Raw genomic sequence first — 20823 nt, 5'->3', positions numbered from 1 at the left:
AATGAAGCTTTATAGCCTGTCATAAAATGTGGAATAGTTTGCTTAGAATGCTTATACGTTACCAACCTATTTCCCGAGGCAATAGCTGGTTTTGATATTGTTGGACTGCTTTTTAAATAATACGACAACTTACCTTGGATACCACACATCTCCCTAACCACATTCTTACTCGGTTCCCACCTCTTTCCAGAGGCTTCCTGATTTGCTACATTTTTGATACCTGCATCAGTGCCAAATGGGATTTTTTGGTGATTTGGGAATTACAACTGGCTGACACCAACACGTATTGAAACACGTATGTTCAAACTATACCAAATGACATATACCTATGCACTATATTTTGACAAGCACTGTATTGGAGGGCTCCTTTTACCCACTTACATGAGTCCATAATAACAGCTGTGGCTCCGGGGTCCACCAAGCTCACACCTATTGCCTACCAGTAGTCCTGGAAATACATTTGAGACATGATGTTGGAGCGCTACCATTCTGCCCGCACCAGGGCAAATCCTATGTATCTGAATCTGAATGTAATAATTGTATTAGGATCTTGTTTAAGCACTAGGTAAAATATTCATGCATTACTCATACAGAAAAAAAATACAGACAAAACTTTAGTATAAATATTGGCATGTTTAGCATGATGACACTAAGAAACACAGCCCGTGTATAACAACAATAAAATTAGCATCCCTTTGTATCCGTGTTCTGTCGGAGGTAGCAGTACAATGTCCTCCACCATGCTGCATTGTGATACCATATAGTATTTCAACCAGAGCAAAGCAGTAGATCTCTGCTGAAGCCCAGAGGGCTGTAATTACACCCTTGGTGAGATATTGCTAAGCTCTCCATGTTGTCTGGCTATCTGCTCTTCCTGCACACTAATGTCTGCTTCCTAAGTGCTCATTCTGCACACCTTGTTTTCCCTGCTCTCTCCCCTTTCTGTGATTCTAGCTCATTAAAGGTGAGAAGTTGTCATTTCTCAGTTTTCTATGTCTTTCTCACATTAGTATCACCTTTGTGTAACACTTTCTATACCAGGCTAAAGTTCATTCATGGCTGTCATTGCTGTCATCATTCACTGTTACTATATATGCCATTATTGGAAGGATATCTGTGTTTCCATTGTAATTTGTCATATAAATATTTATTAATGCTTTTTAGAACTGTGCCTAATGAAAAAATGATCATCATATTGTAGTGGTAAAGCCTAACTCTTAATTACCCTAACTCCTAACTCCAAGAAAAAAAAAATACTCACAGTGGGGAATATCTCACATTAAATAGGATAAATGTTTATTATTATCTATGGGGGAAATAAAATTCAGTTAATCTTACTTTTGCCCTCACACCCTTGGCAGCGGTCATTTTCCCATCAATGCTCCAGGTTGTCACCATGCGCTCAGTAAGGGCCCTTTAGGACTTGGCAAGAAGTGGCAAAATGCACTGAAGGTCAGTTTGTGTACATTTTTTGCATTTGTGGCAGCAGTGTGGTCCTTCCCTTTAAAGAGAAAAAGCAAATGCACTTCAGAAGCAATATTTTACTTTCAGGAACTGTGCCTCAACAAGTCTGAAAGGGGTGTTAATGACCCTACTTACACTGGATGGCTACTAGTCCTGCATTGTTGGGGATGAGGCCTGCTCATGCAAAATGGAACACTTTAGAGAAAAGACTGTTGGGGTGGGGGGGCTGAGTGAGGAGGGGGTTCTACCACTGCAAGGGTAATTTATAATCCTTAAAACCTATTTCTTTGTACAGTTGTTAATAATGTATGTAGATTGTATAATATTTTTGTTTACTCCATACGATTTTCAGTTAGTGCACACTGAACAGTGAGTTTGCCTTAGGGCCTTTGTTGACGAGCTTTAAGCTTGTGTCAATAGCATCAGTTTGAGGCACTGAGATCATTTAGAATTCTATAACAGTTGCATTTAACCTGCAGTTGTATTCCTTCTGATCTCCATATGACCTCCTATGGGTTATGCATTCCCATAGACTTGTATAAGAATGCAAAGCCCAAATCAAAGCAAAAAAACCCATTAAAACATGCATTTAAACTACTGTGTGTTTGAAGGGCGCTGACCCATAATGACCTATAGAAGGCTCTACAGGTGTCTTGTCTAGAGTGTAATTTTCTCACAGCAGCTGCTCAGCAAAGAAGCACTCTGCAGTCTCCGACTTCCAGATAGCCACCCGAGGGCAAAGCCAAAATATTGTAGTAAAAAACAAAAGTGCATGCAAATATAAACTGGAAAATCACATCAGCTATTTTTTTCAACATATGTTAAACAATATAATAAAAAAGTTAGGGCTAGATTTGGCATTTTGTCATGAATGTTCTTGTTTAACTACTCCATTTATAGGATAACAACATTGTGTCCCTGTCTCCCAGTTGGACTTCTGTATTGTCACGCTGTCACACGGGCTAATGGAGATGACAGGACTACAATGCACATTACACAGGCATGTTCCATTGTTGTCACCATTACAAACCTGTCCTGAGAATGCCATACATTCATTGCTGGAGTGCATGTAGATGAAAAGCACATGCAACAAAAATACAATTTTAGAATATGCCCTGCTCACACAAAAGCCTTGGTATGGTATGCAATGACTTACATCATTTTGGGAAGTTCAGCTAACAAAAATACATTACAATGTGCATCAATACAACACACTTTTTTGTTTGTCCCCTTCCACAGGAAAAAAAAAGAAGTGAAAAAAAATGCAGACTACAAATGGAAATTACCATAAAGTGAAATGCAGTGCAGTAAAACAAGTTTTCTATAAGTTGCTGTGTAAATGAGCCCTTATAAAAGAGTCCTCAAACCTTTTGGGTAAAGCATTCCTAAACCCATCATTTTTTACTTTACATAGAAGGGTAGACAAAAAAGGCAACACCCTTTTTTAAAAAAAATAAAAGATGCAGCACTGCCCTTTTAAGTCTTGATCACTGCGGAGATCAAGAGTTAATGGGAGCGCAGAGCCTTCGGGGATACCTACGTCACGCATCCTGGAATGCTCTGGCTGCTCTTTCTGCGCATGCCTGAGATCAGGGACATTTTTCCTCCTAGGGGAAAGAGATGCCAATCTCACGCATGCGCAATGAGATCAGCTCTCTTTTTTCCCCCTTGACAGCGGCTCTGTCACCCGATCCCGCACCTGCGCAGAAAGAAGACCGGAAGAGAAGACTGAAGATGGTGGCACCCAGCTCTTCCTCTGCGCTGAAACAAAGAGGAATCCTAGGACAACACGGGACTGGATCGTTGGAAGGACCTGGTGGATTAAAGGTAAGTGTGATTTTTTTGTTTTTAGTTTAGTTCTGCCTTAAGGTTCTGTTTCACTATACCTGCTTTTCCATAAGAAAATTGCTGCAGATGTCAGGAAAGTTTTCTGACCTCAGCAGCCTTTATTTTTGTAAACCCACAGTTATAGTCACTAAAACAGTCAGCCAGACAGAGAGCCCCTTTTGGCTTTAGCTGGTTATATGATTGTTAGGAGCTTTCTCGTAGGCTGAAAGGAGATTCAGTGTAAGAATCCCAGCACATTAAAAGCTGGTGTTTTTACTTTAGATTTAATAAGCTGATTTAGTACTAAACCTAAAAGTCTAAAAAAAAGAACTGCCAGGTCAGAGCCTTTCCATTAACATGACAATGCTGCTGGTCCAGATTAAAAGACATGACAGTCTGAATTAGGCCCATGGGCCATAGTTTGGGACCCCTTCACTACCTCAAGAATTAAAAAACTCACATTCCATATTTATATATATCATGATTGCATTATAATGACAGATATTCTGCTGGAATAGGTTTAGAAATGATCCTGGCCTGTTTACGTATTCCAGTCTCTTTTCTGTCCCTTGTGCCCTGTGACTTTTCTAGTGTCAGGCAAAATGCTGTGTCCTTGTCATTGCTATGTAAGTGGCATATGGCGGCTCAGATTAGGGGCAGAGTGCCACTGCTCTAGGCTATGTCACCCAACCAGACTGAGACTGGTGACATGTGTCCGGAGTCTTCTGCTGGGTCACCCCTGCAGGGAAAGCCTCGCTGTATTTCCTCCATCATTTATCATGGTCTGTGCTGTTTACCTGCTCACTTGTATAAAACATTTTCTCTTCCGTGTCATTGCAGTCAAATGCAATTTCCCTTGTCTATAAACCTTTATTCCATTATCAGCATATTTACCAACGCCTTGCACACAAAATCCCATCTCTGTGTTTTATGCCTCTGCATAAAACCTATACCTTTCTGTCTGCTACTTACTTTCCACTACTCCCCTGTTCTCTTTGGCTTCTCCCTCGTCTCCCTCCTCATCTCATCATGCTGTAATTACACAGATCAGTCAGTAATCTGTGATACGCTGTGATTACACATTAGACTGTGTGACTATCAAGACATTCCTTAGCATTGCCAGTCCAAAAGGTCCTTGCACTCCTCCACTGTCTGCAGCTCTGGCGTATTTTTCATCCTTCTGTGCAAATAAGAAGATTAGTACTGTTAACTATCTGAATTATGTATCAAGCTGAATCACTGGTGTTAAAACAATTTGAAATTTCCTTGTTAAATGGAAAGTGAGCCGTAAAAAGGAGTTGCTATCTCTTACATCTGAATAGTGGGCAGCGGTGTAGGTGCCATTATTATTTTAGGAAGAAGAAGAAGGAATAAAAAAAAGCAAGGCAACCATTTTGTTTCTCAGCAAGGATTCATAGCTCAACTTTTAAAGGCAATTAGTATAAGTACTAATTATGACCTCATCAGTCTGCTGCTGTCTCACAACTGCCCAATTAACAGGTTGGGGGTGGAGGGAAGACACCAATTTATTTCTTATCTGGCTTTCTAAGGACTGGATAGACTAGGAGCTCAGTGCCGTCTTGGCTTTTCTCTTCTTTCTGATGTAGACAAAACAGAATCTTGTTTGTTCTGGGTTCTTCTTCCGTACTCAGTACTCAGGGGCAAGATTGGATGATGTGTCGTCTTGCAGATGTAAAAAATCTTTCCTGCGTATGATTTTCTTTTTACAGTATGAGATCTTGAGCATGCGCAAAAGGAGCGCATATAGGTGACGTAAGTATCCCAGGAGGCAGTGGGTTTTCCTTGCAGTCTTTACTTCTGCAGCAGTACAAATGGAGCAGGGGGTAAGGGGTTATAAAAGTTTTGCACTATATAAAGAGCCACTGCTTTAGGTGAGCATTACAGTTATCCAAGTATGCAATCATGCACTGTTTTTTACTTGCCATTTGAAAGCGTTTTCATAAAAAAATTCAGTTCTGCTTGACACAAACTGAGCCTAATGCGCAGAATCTGCCTTTCCTAATTGTGTTATGCTCTTTATAAGGTGTATGCATACATAAATCTGTGCTCTCTCCAACAATTTTTATAAGGATCTGTAAAGTTAACTTTGTTTTCTGTTTTGTTTTGACATTTAAACAATCTGCATAATAGCATTTTATTCATATGCATGAAATTATATTTTCATGAGTCATCTTTTTTTTTTTAATTTACTATGAAGTTTAATGAAACTGTTGCTTCAGTTTAATATTCTGCTAGTACTCCAGTATCAAAGGACATAGAGGAGGAAAATAAAAACCTAATGCAGCTTTACCCAAATATATTCTGAAGCCTGTGAGCTTGAACATTGTATTAATATTGGATTTGTGCACAAAAGAACCTTTAAAATATTTGTCACATCTTAGGAAACCCTGGCTAAAACCATTTCATTGGGAGTGAGTAGAAAAAATGGCCCCTACAATGCTGACCAATAGGAAAAATGGCTCCTACATTACAACTACAATGATCATTGGTGTCATGTCACTGGCTCTGCCAGGTGGTGTTGGCCCCCAAAGGCATCATCATATGGGAGATCAATTGGCCACAGGATAAGAAACCTACATCAACCTTTGGTGGAACCCCAGAGTTCCAATCCCTGTAAGGAGCCTGCAAAATGCATTCTGTACTGAGGACCTTTCCGACTTTAAGTTTTTTTCTGAAAGTCATTTGCATTGATCTGCATTAATTGGGTTTATCTTTGGTCAGGGGTTGCTATTTAGGTAACCATAATAAAGCCCATCGTGAAATTCATTTTTCATTTCGTCTTTTGTTAAAACAGGTAGGTACATCATATAAGCAAGTCAGGAAACCAGACTACACTGGAAACATAATTACTACCTCCACAGCAGGTATGCATTGTCTAGACCTATATTTTCTACAATAGGTTAATATAGAAGATCATATTTGTGAGATCTGAAATCACTGTACATGGATTAACAGTATCAGTCTTCCACGTCTTCATCCTAGAACATGAAAGCAAGAATCTCATTCTGGTTGCTACTTGAAATTCCTAATGTTTCTTTACACAAGGTCTAATAAATAAAGCCACAGAAACAAACAATAAAAACTAATGTAAGCTATTTTTTTGGTTGCATGCAATCAAATCATTGTCAATGGCAGTTGATAGTAGGTGACAATACTGATATCAAAGGATTGGCCTAATAGGATCATATTTGTTTCACTGTGTGCATCACACCTAAAAATGGCTCCCCCCTGCAGTCATATTTCATTGTCTTTACTAACAGCATCCAGTAACTACACACCAAAAGCCAACATGATCAGCTGCGTTTGACTGTTTCCCTACTTGTGCTGTAAAAAATGCTGCAAACAGAGCATGAAGAACATGGATGTTGTTGCATGCAGCAAATACCTTAGTGCAGGCTGTTTCGGTATTATAAAAATAGAAACTATAAAATGAACGGCATAGTGGTTAGTGCTACATGCACAGATGGCTGTTCATCAGTATTTCAGCAAGTTAACTGTGCAAAAAAAGGTGTTTCTGCTCGACAGGAAGGGCTTGTGACATGACAATCTTCATACCAATAATCTCTACTAACATCGCCTGTCCATAGAGTGCAAGATTTAACATGAAATGGCCCATCTTCAGCGTCACTTGATTAAGCACAATTTTCTCCCCCTCCCTTCCCCCCTCGCCCACTGCTTAGTTGTTCAAGGTGCTAGGGGGCTGCTTGCCATTTTATCTGTTACCTAGAGCACAGTTTGTATATCAGGTTATGTATTTAGGGCTTCAGCTTTAGTGCCGTATACAGGGTGCCAGAATTTACCTTCCTCTGTGTGGTTGTCTGGCAATCTGGTAATTTTGCCATTTATATTAGATTATTCAAGACCCAATGTGAGCTCCCACCAGCTGCTCAATCCCTGTAAACCAATTTAGGTAAAACAATAAAATTGACTGCAGTGTAGTGAATTATTCTGCTTTGTATGTATAGAAATATTTAGATGCACTAACCCGTAGCACATTGTAATTTACTACTGTTATACCAATTAAAAATTGGTTAGGATTGCTGGTTCTAAATTACTGCACATGGCTTGCTTATAGAGATGTCAGTGGTAGTTCTATGAAGACCATTGCATGAGATGTGGACTGATGTGTTTTATCTGCCATGGCTGCCCTTTTCACAATTTCTGCCTCTGGCTGTTTTAAAGGCACTGTAAAATATGAGGGCATAGCAATTATCTATATGTGTTTTCTTTGAAATAGACAGTTTTGGCTGCATACCGACCCTTATGTAATGTATAATTCTCTGCTCATCTCACTCCTGACCTTAAAACAGCAATAGACATGAGAGAAGGTTGGACAAGTAAGCTCAACGTATTATCTTAACCTAAAGAGACATGGTCAGCAGACCATTCATTTCAACAAAAATCTTCCGTTAAGACTATGCGGTTGATTTACTATAGGAGTTTAGGCTGTTCACTTTGCAAAATGAACTATCACTCAGTAAAGGTTATTTTACTTGTTTGGTGAAAATAATTTGCCAAGAATATCCAATCACATGCAAGTAAATGGGAAAGGCCGTGGTTTTTGTGAGCTTCACCTTACTCTTGCAGAGTCCCTACATGTGTATTTAACAAGTTTCTGCATAAAATGTACCTGTAAAAGAATTCTTTTTGGAATGCACCTGCAATGGAAGATGTCCTTTTGCATGTAAAAGCCGGTAAAAGCCCTGGGGCCACTTCTAAATGTGGCCATCTTGTTGATGATCTCAGCAGCTTTAGCAGAATCTGAGCTGCCCTACATTATCTGCTCCACCTACAGCTGCATAAAATGTTTAGTAAGGAGGTGCGGGGAGGGGAGGAGATGCTGGGCCAGTATAGACAGTAATTAGACACACCTAGAAAATAAAAAAGATCTTTACCAGGAGTCGGCGGATCGGCCAGGGGGCATTAGGAACTACCGGAGCCAGAGCTGCTGGAGCTCCGGTGCCACCCCCTTGCAGTTACTACCCTATTTACTGTGGCCGGCACCGCCGTGGTAAATAGGGAAAGCTCCCTGAAGGTAAATACCTCTCCTCTGCAATGCACACGGAGGAGAGGGATTTAACTTCAGGGGGCGTTCCCTGGGGGTGGGCAGAGCCATTAGGGCAGGTCCGGCCTAGTGTGCTCCCGCCCACCCCATAAATGGCCATAAAACTTTGCCCACCCCTGATCTATAATATCTTACATCAATTGCACAGATCAAAGAACACCTAACAATGAAATTAGAGGAGAAAAACCTCCAGCACTATTGAAGACAAATCACCATATTGTATTCTTAAGCATATGCTATTCATTAGAATATACACTAAGATTATTTGGAAACATCAACTATATAGTCAAAGTCAACTATATCGTCTTTAACTATATTGGTTAATGTTTCCAAATAATCTAAGTGTATAATGTAATGTGATTTGTATATCAATCACATAGCTTCTGTAAGCATGTAAGTACGTTCACATCATTCAGTCCTTCATGGTTATGCCAGTACAAGCCTTAAATGGAGCAAAACCTCCCAATGTTGGTGTTGGCTGATGGCATCTGTAGCCATTAGGCTGTTTGTGGTTACCCATTTCAGCAACACGTGGACCATGCATTCATGATTTTTTTTTCCTCAGTCTTTTAAACTGTCATAAACTAGATGTACCCAGTCCAAGAGGGCTTTTCTCTCATTCTTGTAACAGTTAATTATGGCTCCATTGTGTGTAATGAGATAAGTAAAAGGTCAGTAATAAAAGGGTGATTGTGAGGAAAAGGGAGGAAAGAAGGAGAGAGGAAATTGGATGGGAGAAGATAATAGAGGCAGAACATGGGGAAAATAAAATGTGGCGAGGATTAAAATGAATGAGATTGGAGGATGGGTAAAAGTTAAAGAGGATTTGATAAGAACATACAATAGAGAAAAATAATAATTGAGGAATGAAAAACGAAAGCAAATCTATAAAAGGCACACAAATTATCTCTTTGAAATGTAACTGTGCTTTTGAATTATTTGGTGTTTGGAGACATCTTGCAGGCTGGGTGCTTCCTCCTTCCTGACACAATTCATTTTGGGTAGGGTAGCCAGTGGCCTCAAAAGTAGGCTGTAAATGGTTTGATTTATTTTATTAATTTAAGGACAATTGACTTAAAAAGACTATTCACATATATAAAGAAACATGATCATTATTTTTATTGCCTGTATTTCAGGCAAGATCACCCACCAGTTTTCAAATTACCATGTGAGCTTTCTGAGGATAAAAGCAGCATATTGTGCTTGAAGCATATAGTGTTTAAGACTCGTGATCCATATATGTTGCTATAGCTTAAAAGCCAGCTTCAAAAAGTTATGAGTCAGTAGAGAGGTATTGATCCGACGTTTGTAGTTCTCACATACTCCAGTGACCACATATGCATTTTTCTTTAACAAGCCTACTCCCCGTACACACAACAACAGATATATATACAGTCCACCCCCAAACACAGCAGTCATACAGTATATGCTGCTCATCAATGATCCTCTCCCACCCCATTACATGAATACCCATGCCATAAATACAGCTGTCTTAACCCCTGCTCCAAAGTTGCCAAATATTCAATTGTCTTTACCCACTTCTATGTAGAAGTCACATATATAGTCTTCCTAATTCCTGGTTTTGACTGTATTATTGGTGGTATAGGAGAGACCAGTGTTTCTCAACCAGGGTTTTGTTTAACCAGACGTTGCTAGGGTTTCGTTGAGCAATTTGTGCCCCTTAAGTCAGTTTAAAGTGGAACTAAATCCACTGATAGGTTCATCCATTGCCACCATCCATTTTCTTCTCTCCTTTCTATTAACAATCTTTGGTCATTTTTATTAGCCATGCTGGAATGACGTAACTTCCACACAGTCGTTCCTGAGTTTTCTCATACCAGCACACACAAGGGAAGCCAGGAATGCTGCATTTCCCTGGCTACCAAAGCTGAGGCTTGACTTCAAAGGCCCGGAACGATCAGGCAGGTAAGTTACATTTTTGCAGAAGGGACATCACCTATCCCTCCCAGCAATAATGGCCTGTCTGATCATGCAAACCTGTCATGAGACAAGAAAATCAGATAAAGTAGAGAACATAGGAAGTTGGGTCTACTTTCTAATGTCAGCCAGGCATCGGGTTGCTTCTCTGACATTTAGACATAGGTGGAGGAGTTTAAGGGTAGGATATCTTAATCACCAGGGTATTTCTCCAATCACCATAATGACTTAGTGACCCAGATTTCTCTACCTTATTCCACAGGACAGTAGGACAGATTGCTTTAAGTGCTTTACTTTATTATTTTTGAACATTTCAGTTATTTAAAATGTAACTGTATATTACATTATACAGGCAAGTTTTGTAATTATAACTTTTACTTGGGCTGCCATATTTTCCCCAGTGAATTATACATTTTGCAAAACGTCATCAGTTCTTTCTATCTAAGCCAAGTCATCTTTCTTCAATCTTTTTACCTTTCTTAAACACCCAATATATCATTGTTTAAAATTTCAGCATATCAAAGCATGTCTTTACATTTAATGATCACAATCTAATTTTAAAGAATGCACAAGCAAATGGTATTTGTGCTGCTAAGGAACCGTCTGTCATAGCATGGGACATGCCCTATAGGTTGGTGCAACATTTGGCTTGTTTGTATATCTGTGAGATCACAAAGATTCCTTCAAAAGGTGAGTGAAAGTTGTTTTAGCAGCTAGAGCATCTGAATTAGGAATTGTATGGAATACATCAACATTCCACAACAATAGACTAGCTGGGTAGGAGTGCAATGATAGGGGGGTATACCAGTCCCTATGTCCCTATAGCCTTATTCCTAGCAAAATGTCCATCTCTAGATAGATTTTTCTACAGTCTAGTGCCAGACCTTAGCAGAATAATGTCACAGCTGTTAGATTGGTATGCCTAGAAAACTGATCATTAAAAAGTGATTGTGTCTGAACACCATTACCAATGGAATCCTCATCTCTCATTTCTTTTCTCTGCTTTGGCCTTGCTTTAGTGCTCTACGGTTTTCCCAGTCTTTGAAAAGATAACTTTGGTTCTGTCACATTTGTCACTTTTATTAGGGGACTTTTTCTCAAACAAAGGGCTAGTCTTTTAACCCCTTAAACTTGTCATTGTCATGTAGCCACGGTGTTATTGTCCCTGTGGCAGAGAAGTTATTACTCTTCCCCTGTGAACACAAAGAGAAATATATAGGGCAAACTTAAAAATCCCAATGCGAGCAGAAGAGCTAAGAATTGTGGGAGTTAGAAATAACTAAGAAAATCCAATACATACAAAAAGGACAGAAAACTTGTTTTCCTAAACATATGCAATTTGTTGGTTTCACGCAACCTACCATTTTCAATCTATTAGCATGAAATTATGTTCATCTATCCATACATCTTTCTGTTTTGTAATGGTGATGTTTAATACAGACTCCCACACATTGTTTCATTAACTGTGCCCCTGTCTGCAACTATTTATCTCTATTTACAATGGCTTGGTTTGTGAAGACGAGGATACATTTATCAAGCTTGTTTGCTTTAAAGATGATTGCGGCAAACGTTCAGATATTCAGTGTTCTGCGTGTTGTGAATTCAGGCAAAGGCCTAATTTCATCTTTTCATTTTTACTGTCTTAGCTGGCCTTTATCCCTCCTCCCATTCCTGCTTTATCTGTCATCACATTTTTATCCCTGACTTTCTCATTAATTAATTTTTTAATTAGAAGTATCGCATATGGCAGTGGGGGTTTGTTAGGAACCCAGCCAAATCTTTCACTAGCACTCCTGCATTGCATTCTTCATTACTCCTCTGGCATTGCACCCTCTTGTCCTGAACTTCTACACCCCGTTCCTGCATGCCAGCCATGATTAGGGGGAAGCTGGCAGGTAGAGGGTAAATTAAACAGAGAGGGAATTTGGAGACTTGGAGATGAAGGAAATATGAATAGAGAAGAAAATACTGAGGGGGAGGGAAGCAAGAGCAGGAGAGACAGATCGATTAAAACAGCAGCTTGAATCCCTGGCAGTTCCTGCCTTATACATGGCTTCTTGACCTGGATTATAGGAGTGTATAATGTATCTTTGTGTGTCTGGCATTATATAGTATACAGTGCAAGCTTTATGCGTATTTCTCTTACCTACATGATCTCAAGCACAATCCTTCTACTAATTATTAATAGCTATGTGTTCTGTGTCATTCTTTGTATGGAGTCTGAGCCATACAACTGCACCGGAGAGGCGAGCTCTGCAGAATTGATTTAAATAAAATTCTCTACTGCCAAACACATTTCAGCACCATGGATAGCATCATCTTTCAGTTCTGCATCTTACTCTACAATATCTTTTTCAAATGTTGGCTTCTGGTGCCCATATTGTTCTTTATCTGTTTTTTTTTCTTCTCCATCCAATCCTTTATATCACATATCATCACTCATTACCATTGCTTCTGTAATCCTCAATCTCTTTCATTATTCCCTTTCTTTTCCCCATCTCTGCGTCAATCCTACCGGTTCCCCCTTCCTTATCCTGTCTCTCTTCTATTCTTCTATTCCCTGTCTTTGCTATCTCTGCTCTGTTTCTATCTACTCCCCCCCCCCTCCCAAGTGCTCTGTATTTAACAGGACAGCCCAAGTGGATGGCTGGATGCTCTCAGCGCTTCGTTGATTCCTATTATCTGTGCAAAAACAAAATCCACAAACCCTCCTCCCATAGAAAATCCTCCTTCCATCTTTCCGCCTATTCTCCTGCCTGTCTCTTCTATCCCTTTCTCCATTCCTAGCTTCTCCGGCAAATGGTTTCTTTCCCTCTTTTGCAAGATCCTTCCTTCTCTGCCTTTTTCATCCTTTGCAGACACTACAAAGAAGTAACGCCTTCACTTCCAGAGTAATGTGCACATTATTTCCCTATAAAGCACATGAACATGTTTTAACTCTTCCCAGCTACGTTGATCATTCCTATTTGCCCATCATTCTTCATTTTTTAGATTGCTGTACAAAGCAGTTATAACTGTTCCTTAAAAAGATGTAAAAGAAACATGACAGCAAAAGGCTAAACAAAGCATTTCTTTTAGTAGCCTATTATATGTATGAAATGACTGAGCGGAATTATAGTTTATGCCTGAGATTGCGGAGGTGAGTAATATTAGAGGTCTAGTTGAAGGTTAATGACATTTTGAATGGTTATCTTCCTAAAATATGTTAATATACTGTGTTATGACTGCTGCCGCTTTGTACATAGCTGCTTAATCATCGGTCTTTGCCACCAAAAAAGGTCAAGGACAATTTCCTCATAATTCTGTTGAGGTACATTTCAGGAATACATTGCTCCTAGATGCCTTGAAGTATTCAATCATATTGACCATTTCATACGGCAAGCAGCTTGTACCTGTGGCCATAATGTACGCTGATTTGTGACGTCCCGGAAAACATAGCAAATTACTGAAGAGCTAGCATGGTAATCGATGCACAGCAGAGTGATCCATGGGTGTATAGCTGTCTACCAACGTAAACACTAAATAAACCTGCATTTGCAAATCCCTTGCTATAATTCATGTAGGATTTTACATCAATCTGCTGAATCATATTCATAGAAAAATGATGGTAAGAGCAATCTATATTGAAGCTGTCTCCTTCTAATTCTTTCTTTATTTAATAAAAAACAGACCCATTTGTATAAAAACACTAAAAGGTCTATACATAAAGAAGAAAACAGGCTGTATATGTGATTTTATCTCAGTTTATTGCCCTTTTCACTTTATTAATTTCAATATTATCAGCAAGGTTTATGCAGTTTTGTCCTATACATTGAGATCATTTTCCTATTTATAAAACCACAAAGCCAAGCACTGTCATTATTGCATTTAGCATTGCAGGACTTTGTATGTGACATAAATAATTACTACCAAAGAGGAAATTGATCATTTTTAGAGTGTGTTGTTGCTTAAGTCACTTCCATTCCTTTGTGTTAGATAAAGCAGTCTAGATACAGGACCATAATGAAATGTATCCATGAATTCTGAAGAAGTGGAAACTGGCCGCAGGGGCTGCTATTGGGGTTAGCTGTTGCTGTAATGAAAAGTGTGCTGGCAACAAAAATTTCTGTAACAGGTTTCAGCTATCATTTATCACCTAGCTGAAAGTAAGACAAGGTTTGTGATTGGTTGGTGTGAGCAAAAAAGAAATTCTCATGTTAGCACATTTTCCGACAGAAGGTGGCAATGCATAGGTCTGCTGGGGAGGAAAGAAAAGTAACACATTATGCAAAACTATAATCGACAAACTTCATAACAATAACACTTGAACCGTGCTGCTTTTATTCACAGCTGTTTGCATTTCTCAGTGGAATAGCTGTCTTTTATAAATAACTGGAAAATATATATGGAAAAAGATTTTACGGCCACTACTGTTTTTGGGGATTGACAAGGCTCTGACAGTTACTCAGATTCAGGAGAATGCAAAAAGTCAAACTTACTGTTGGCTTTACGTCATATTCTTCAATTCATAGCTGGCAGGTGTATATCATATAAAAAAAGGAAAATATGACATCCTTCACATCTCCAGCAGGATGGACTGGTTTGAGAAACTAGATGGTGGCATGCTTATGGACCTTGTATTAGATATTATAAGAGTTTCATAATTTACTTAACACATCTGTTTCCTGTCATGCTTACTTAGGCCCTAATACACAAAAAATTAAATATTGTGGTTGTCATTTTGACAGGGGAACATTTTCATATTCAGGAATTAGGCAGATTACAGCAGATACATTTTTATAGCAATGAATTTACACATATTTCCAGCATGGTCATCAAATTTCATTTTGCATTTTCTATGAGCACATGTCTACAAAAGGCCATACATTTAGAGATTGTAACAGTGCCTAGGTTATTTTTTGTATCATGTATAAATGATAAATAATGGGAATCCTTTTACTGATCAAGTTTCTATTATTATTAATACACAATATTTATTTAGCGCCGTCATATTATGCAGCTTTTTACAAAGTCCATAGTCATGTCACTGGCTGTCCCTCAAAGGGGCTCACAATCTAATGTCCCTACCTCGGTCATTTGTCATTATTACAGTCTAAAGACAATTTTGGGGGGAAGCCAATTAACCTAAATGGATGTTTTTGGGATGCTGGAGGAAACCAAACTACCCGGAGGAAACCCACGTAAACATGGGGAGAAGCCGCAAACTCCATGCAGATAGTGTCCTGCCCTGAGACATAGTGCTGCAAAGGCCAGAGTGCTAACTGAGCCACCTTGCTGCATACCTGTTGAAATGCCAAACTAGTGCTTTAAATGAGACTGATCTCATGACGGTTTCACATACTACCCATAGCTAGCTTGGGTTTCCTGGGGAAATAGACATAATACAAATCACATTTAGATTTATATATATATATATATATACATAAAATATTGTTTCGTTTTTATAGGGAACATACAGTTGTGTCTGAGGAAGCTTGACTGCAGAGAGTAAAAAGGGAATAACATTTCTGTAAAAAGAATGAACTTTGAAGGTGAATATGGATTAGCTGAAACTGCAAATTTATAACATCCTAATTTGTCTCAGTAGAGCAATTAATGGATAGATATACAAAAGTTTTTGTAGCTCGATTTTTGGACTTATGCACGGATTTTAGATAAAATATACGCAAGATAATATAGTTACCGAATACCATGAAGAGCCAGGTATATTAGTATAAAGTGGTACAACATACCTCTAAAATTTGAGATTGGATCAGCTTTAAAAAACATTTAATGGCTTATTCCCTAAAAGTGAAATAGTTGTACATGACTATTAGGGATTGCACCATAGATGGTATATGGTCATTTGAGCTGTGTAAAGGCAACCAGAAGTGGTTTGTCTAATACATATTGCCACAGTTATTTAGAATAAATACTTTTTATTTAATTATATGTAATGGGGTGTATAACATACTACTCACAAGGGCAGGGTTGTCCATTTTATAAATATTGATCCATTTTGCAGGTGACCCTTATATGTCTTGGAATTAGTTCCTCCATTGGCTTTCCACTATTACCTTGTAACAGCTGTTAGTTTTTATCATTTTTGATTAACCTGTAAAGAGAATATCCAGAATTTATGTTGCCAGGTTGAAGACCACTTTCAAAACAATAAATGTGTTGGATTCATCTAAACACAAGTTATTTATTTGTCTGCTTTTTGTGGGCTGTGAATACTGCTTGCAATGGTATTATTGAGAGGTTATAAAGCAATAACACATAGCTTACAATTTAGAGATGCCATCTAAGGTGGTTATACTGGTGCCCTATGGAAAGCTCCCGTGGAATTGAAAAGAGATTAAACAGATATGGGATGCATTTAGCCTGGGCACACACTAAGATTTTATAGAAAGAGCTTCAGTTTCTGATATAGTAAAAGGTATGACTTGTCAGCTTGCTGCTTCCATAACCCTCAATTTGATCAGTGAACTAAAAATAAAGATAATGTTGAAGATGATTGTTTAAGTTCAAGTATGTCAAACCTTTTTTTTTATTTCAGAGTACATGATTGGGCCTTGGAAGACCAAAACACTCAAAATCTGTTTGTCGTGGCCAGTCAGTGACCTTGTGAACGACTCATCAAGGTAACCTAGATAGCTATTGCTAGAAAGTATATACAATATATCATTTGGCTTTAATGAAAAGCAAGCTGTAAATGTATTTACATGGTGACAGAAGTGAAGGTACCACAAATGACTTTCTGAAGACTGAAGTATAATGTTCTACTTGTTTACCTAGAACTGCGAGGGAGTTGCACTGTCTACTATGGCAGTTGCCCTTCTGGTTCTCAGCATTTCACCCATCAATAGCTATTTGTTTTTTCTATTAATCAGTTGTACCTCAGAACTGGAATCCTAAACTGCATCTCCAGGCAAATCTTTTTTTGTTTTGGACTGCTGGTCCAGAAAATAGGGTTATATCAAATGTTTTAAAGTTGTCCCCAGAAAAGGAAACGCGTAAACACTTCCAATAGGGACATTTATACAGAAGAGAGTGGACTGACAAGGGTTTGAACCCCTCCCTACTCCAACCAATAATAAAATAAAAGTTTTGGTTTAAGTATATATATATATATATATATATATATATATATATATTTAATTGGTATTGCTATGCATAAGAGTCAATTATTATAACAGCTTATGGTCTAAAAAAAATTGCTGCTGGTATAATGTGCAGTAGCTTCCAAAATCCTGCTGATTACAGACCAGTTCTTGGCCATTCAGACAGACAAAGCTTCAGAACTTTCCACTACTTCCTGCCTCCTCTACATTTCTATTGATCAGTCAGCCATTACGGGATGTGCCAGTAGGAATGTGCAGGGGGCATGAAGTAGTGGACACTACCTGGAAGTGTTTAAGTTTGGCAGAATTTCCACTAATGTAGCCTTTATGTAAAAAGTTTTGGTGTAGACCTTGGTGTAGGTAAGTGACGTTAAATAATGTTACCAGTTACTAAATGTAAAGATGTTTTCTACCTAGAATGAACGTGTGTTTTATTCCAGGAACCCGGGAACTCAAATATAATATATTGCAGTTTAGTAGTCTACAATGGGCTGGCTGCATTTGTTTTCTTGGTTCTTTTCATATTTGTTTTCCTTTTTTCCACCTGGGAACACTCACTTATTGCACTCTAATGATAACACTTGCCCATTGCCCCTACAGAGGTGCAGCAGTGTCATCCTTAATAGTACCACAAAACACTACTCCATTACATTTTCTCTAGTCCACAGACAAAGTGGGAAACAATGTTAACTAATAACACTCAGCACAGGCAGAATGCCTGCTCATTTTTGCACTTATCAAACAAAGATAACAATATTTGTGACTTAGCTAAAGATCAGACAACATTTTGGCAGTGATTTATGAAAAATCCAGGTAATTGCAAATAATTCATAATCTTTTTCTTACAGCTGTATTTGTAAATAGGATATATTGATACAGCATCTTCCTTAGTTGATAATGTTATCAATATCAGTTATCAAGATTGGGAAAAGCTGAAGCTGTGCGCAGAGAAATTCGTTGGCCAAGCATTTAGCAGCTGAATCTGAAATCAATGCATTGATAACAAGCCAAAAATTTCACCTTAAGGCTACGTACACACATCCAATGGTTCTCAGGGCTCAGTGCCCATCTCGGACGAGAATCTGGTGTGTGTACAGCGCCTGTCGCCCACTGTGTCTAAATCACATGATTTATGTAAATATTGTACTAGTGGAGGTTATCTATTAAGCACTGTTACCACCTACACTGCATTATACCTTTCTGTACATTTTTCCATCTACACAAGAGACATTTTGTAGTAATTATTCTTCACAATGATTGATTCCTGCTATATGCTACCTGATGCTTCTTGTGTAGCTTATACTGTAAGAAACTAATTGTTACATCTATCATTCTCTACTTTTAATCTCTTATAGTTGTATGATTGTTAATGTAAAAAATGTAACCATTCATGATTGTGTTACCCAAGCCTGGTGTCTGATCAGGTTTATATAACCCCCTATGTGCCACCCAAAAGATACTAAATAAAAAATGAGTTATGGTTGAAGTTTTTTGGTGCCTTTATATTTAGTACGTTGGCAGGGTAGTAAGCTATTTAAAGTTATCCCCTAAACCAAAGCACAGATTAGGTGTTAGTTTGCATTTTGGCTAAAGTAAGTTCACATATTGGTCCTGATTTATTAAAGCTCTTCAAGACTCATGAAAATAGACTATCATGGGAGAACATGAGAGTGATCAAGCAAACTTGGAATGCATCTGGTCCAGGAATAAAACATTTTCCAACCTATAGCTAATGATTTGCTGGATCATTATAGCTAATGATTTGCTGAAAAGGTTTGCTGGATCTTCCAGGTTCTCCCATACCTCTTCCTCTCCAGACTTGACAGCTTTAATAAATCAGGCCCAATGTGTTTTGTTGTTTTGTTTTCAGTATGTTTCCTGTGCCAGCAATGTATTGGCCTAGTGGTGGGAGCAGCTATTCTCAACCAAGGTTCCTCCAGAGTTTTCCAGGGGTTTCCTAAGTTGTGGCTGATTGACCTCCCATTTGATGATGCCTGCCTACTTATGGGGCCAAAACCATTTAAAGGCTTAATGACATATATAGTTGTGTAGGTGGTGTTCTAGTCACCACTGTAGGGAGGCATTCCTTCCATTGACCACTAATTTAAGAGGCTTTTTTTCCCACTGGGTTTAGCAGGGTTTCTTCAAAACCTGAAAATTGTTAGTTAGAGGTAAAAAGGTTAAAAAAAGCTGGATTGTAAGGAAGATAGAGGCTCGGCTGAAATATACCTAATTCATCATAGAACCTCACCAGCAATTTTAATGTTTCACAAAGTCCTGATAGCCGCGAGTCTCCTCCCTTCGACACATTTCACTCTGAAACAGAACTTAATTGTAGATACACATAGAGTTAGAAATCAGATACAATTGAGATAAATAGATAATGGGTTCAGTTTACTTAGCTTCCAATTAGGAAACAAACAGGGAGAACTGCACTGAGTGCACATAGCAGCTGTTATTTAGTCATTGATCGTTAATATTTTAATTAAACAGGGACATATTCAGTAACCTAAATTTGAAAAGACACATAATAATAACCACAGTGGTCTTTAATTATCAAGAGCAGTAAGAGATTAGACTTTTCATTAATTTGCTCATTTTACTTACTGTATTGGAATTTATTTTTCATCTTAACTTGCTCCTAATGTTAATATCCTGTGTGAGCTGTGTACGCCTATTTTCTTATTCCCAACCTCATCCCCGCTGCACCCTCTCTAGTTCTCTTCGTCTCTTTGCCCTCAGGCTGAGTGATACAAAGTGTGACAGCCATGGCTGGACACAGTCATATAATTTACATCACTCTAGTACTCTCCTATCTCCCCTTCCTTCATTCTTTATAGACCAGATGGGGTGGTCAGTCTGCTTCCCTCACATCTATCCTTTACATCCTGCACATCATGCTTCACAGTCGTGTCCTATATCCTGTTTGAATAAAACTCAGGATATGTTGTTTTAACACGAGAAACTAAAGAAATCTTTCATTATAGCTTGATTTAGTGGGCCTTATGAAATCTCAATGCCCAACACACCCAGAAACTAGGTACCTGTAATGCCCATGCTTCTGGCCTTCATTGACAGAAATTAGGTATACTGCTGGAATAAAGACACCACATCATATATTTGTTTTTTTTACTGAAATGGGTTTTCCTAAGTTTGCATTGAGGTTATGTTATATGTATGCTATATAATATATATTTAAATACAAACTTTGCTTGAGTGTATTGTGTATCTTCTATTCTTTTTATCTGTCAGTGATTATCTTGTTACTTAGTGCTTTATTTATTTATTTATGCTCAAAATCTTTTATTGTCTAGACATTGTTAACCTCCAAACATTAAAATAGCTAAAACAGACATGATAATTGGTGTAAATAGATTTGTTCTCAAATTCCACATTTATCTAAAG

The 20823-nt window shown here is 38.4% G+C and overlaps 1 protein-coding gene across 3 annotated transcripts in view; it reads left to right on the top strand.

Moving 5' to 3' along the window:
* Positions 1-20823, top strand: part of LINGO1 (leucine rich repeat and Ig domain containing 1) — a 217943-nt gene that overhangs the window by 144900 nt on the left and 52220 nt on the right. Inside the window, exons 1-2 of one of the 3 annotated variants that reach the window (XM_072402156.1) lie at positions 5045-5064; positions 16854-16938. The gene's annotated coding sequence lies outside the window, so the exon portion shown is untranslated. Of the gene's footprint in view, positions 1-5044; positions 5065-15826; positions 15847-16853; positions 16939-20823 lie in introns of those variants that run through there. The other 2 variants (XM_072402155.1, XM_072402153.1) reach the window with 2 other exon arrangements.

This window comes from Pyxicephalus adspersus, chromosome 2 (assembly GCF_032062135.1).
Source record: "Pyxicephalus adspersus chromosome 2, UCB_Pads_2.0, whole genome shotgun sequence".
NCBI classification, from domain to species: Eukaryota; Metazoa; Chordata; class Amphibia; order Anura; family Pyxicephalidae; genus Pyxicephalus; species Pyxicephalus adspersus.
This window is presented reverse-complemented; position numbering and strand designations above follow the sequence as displayed.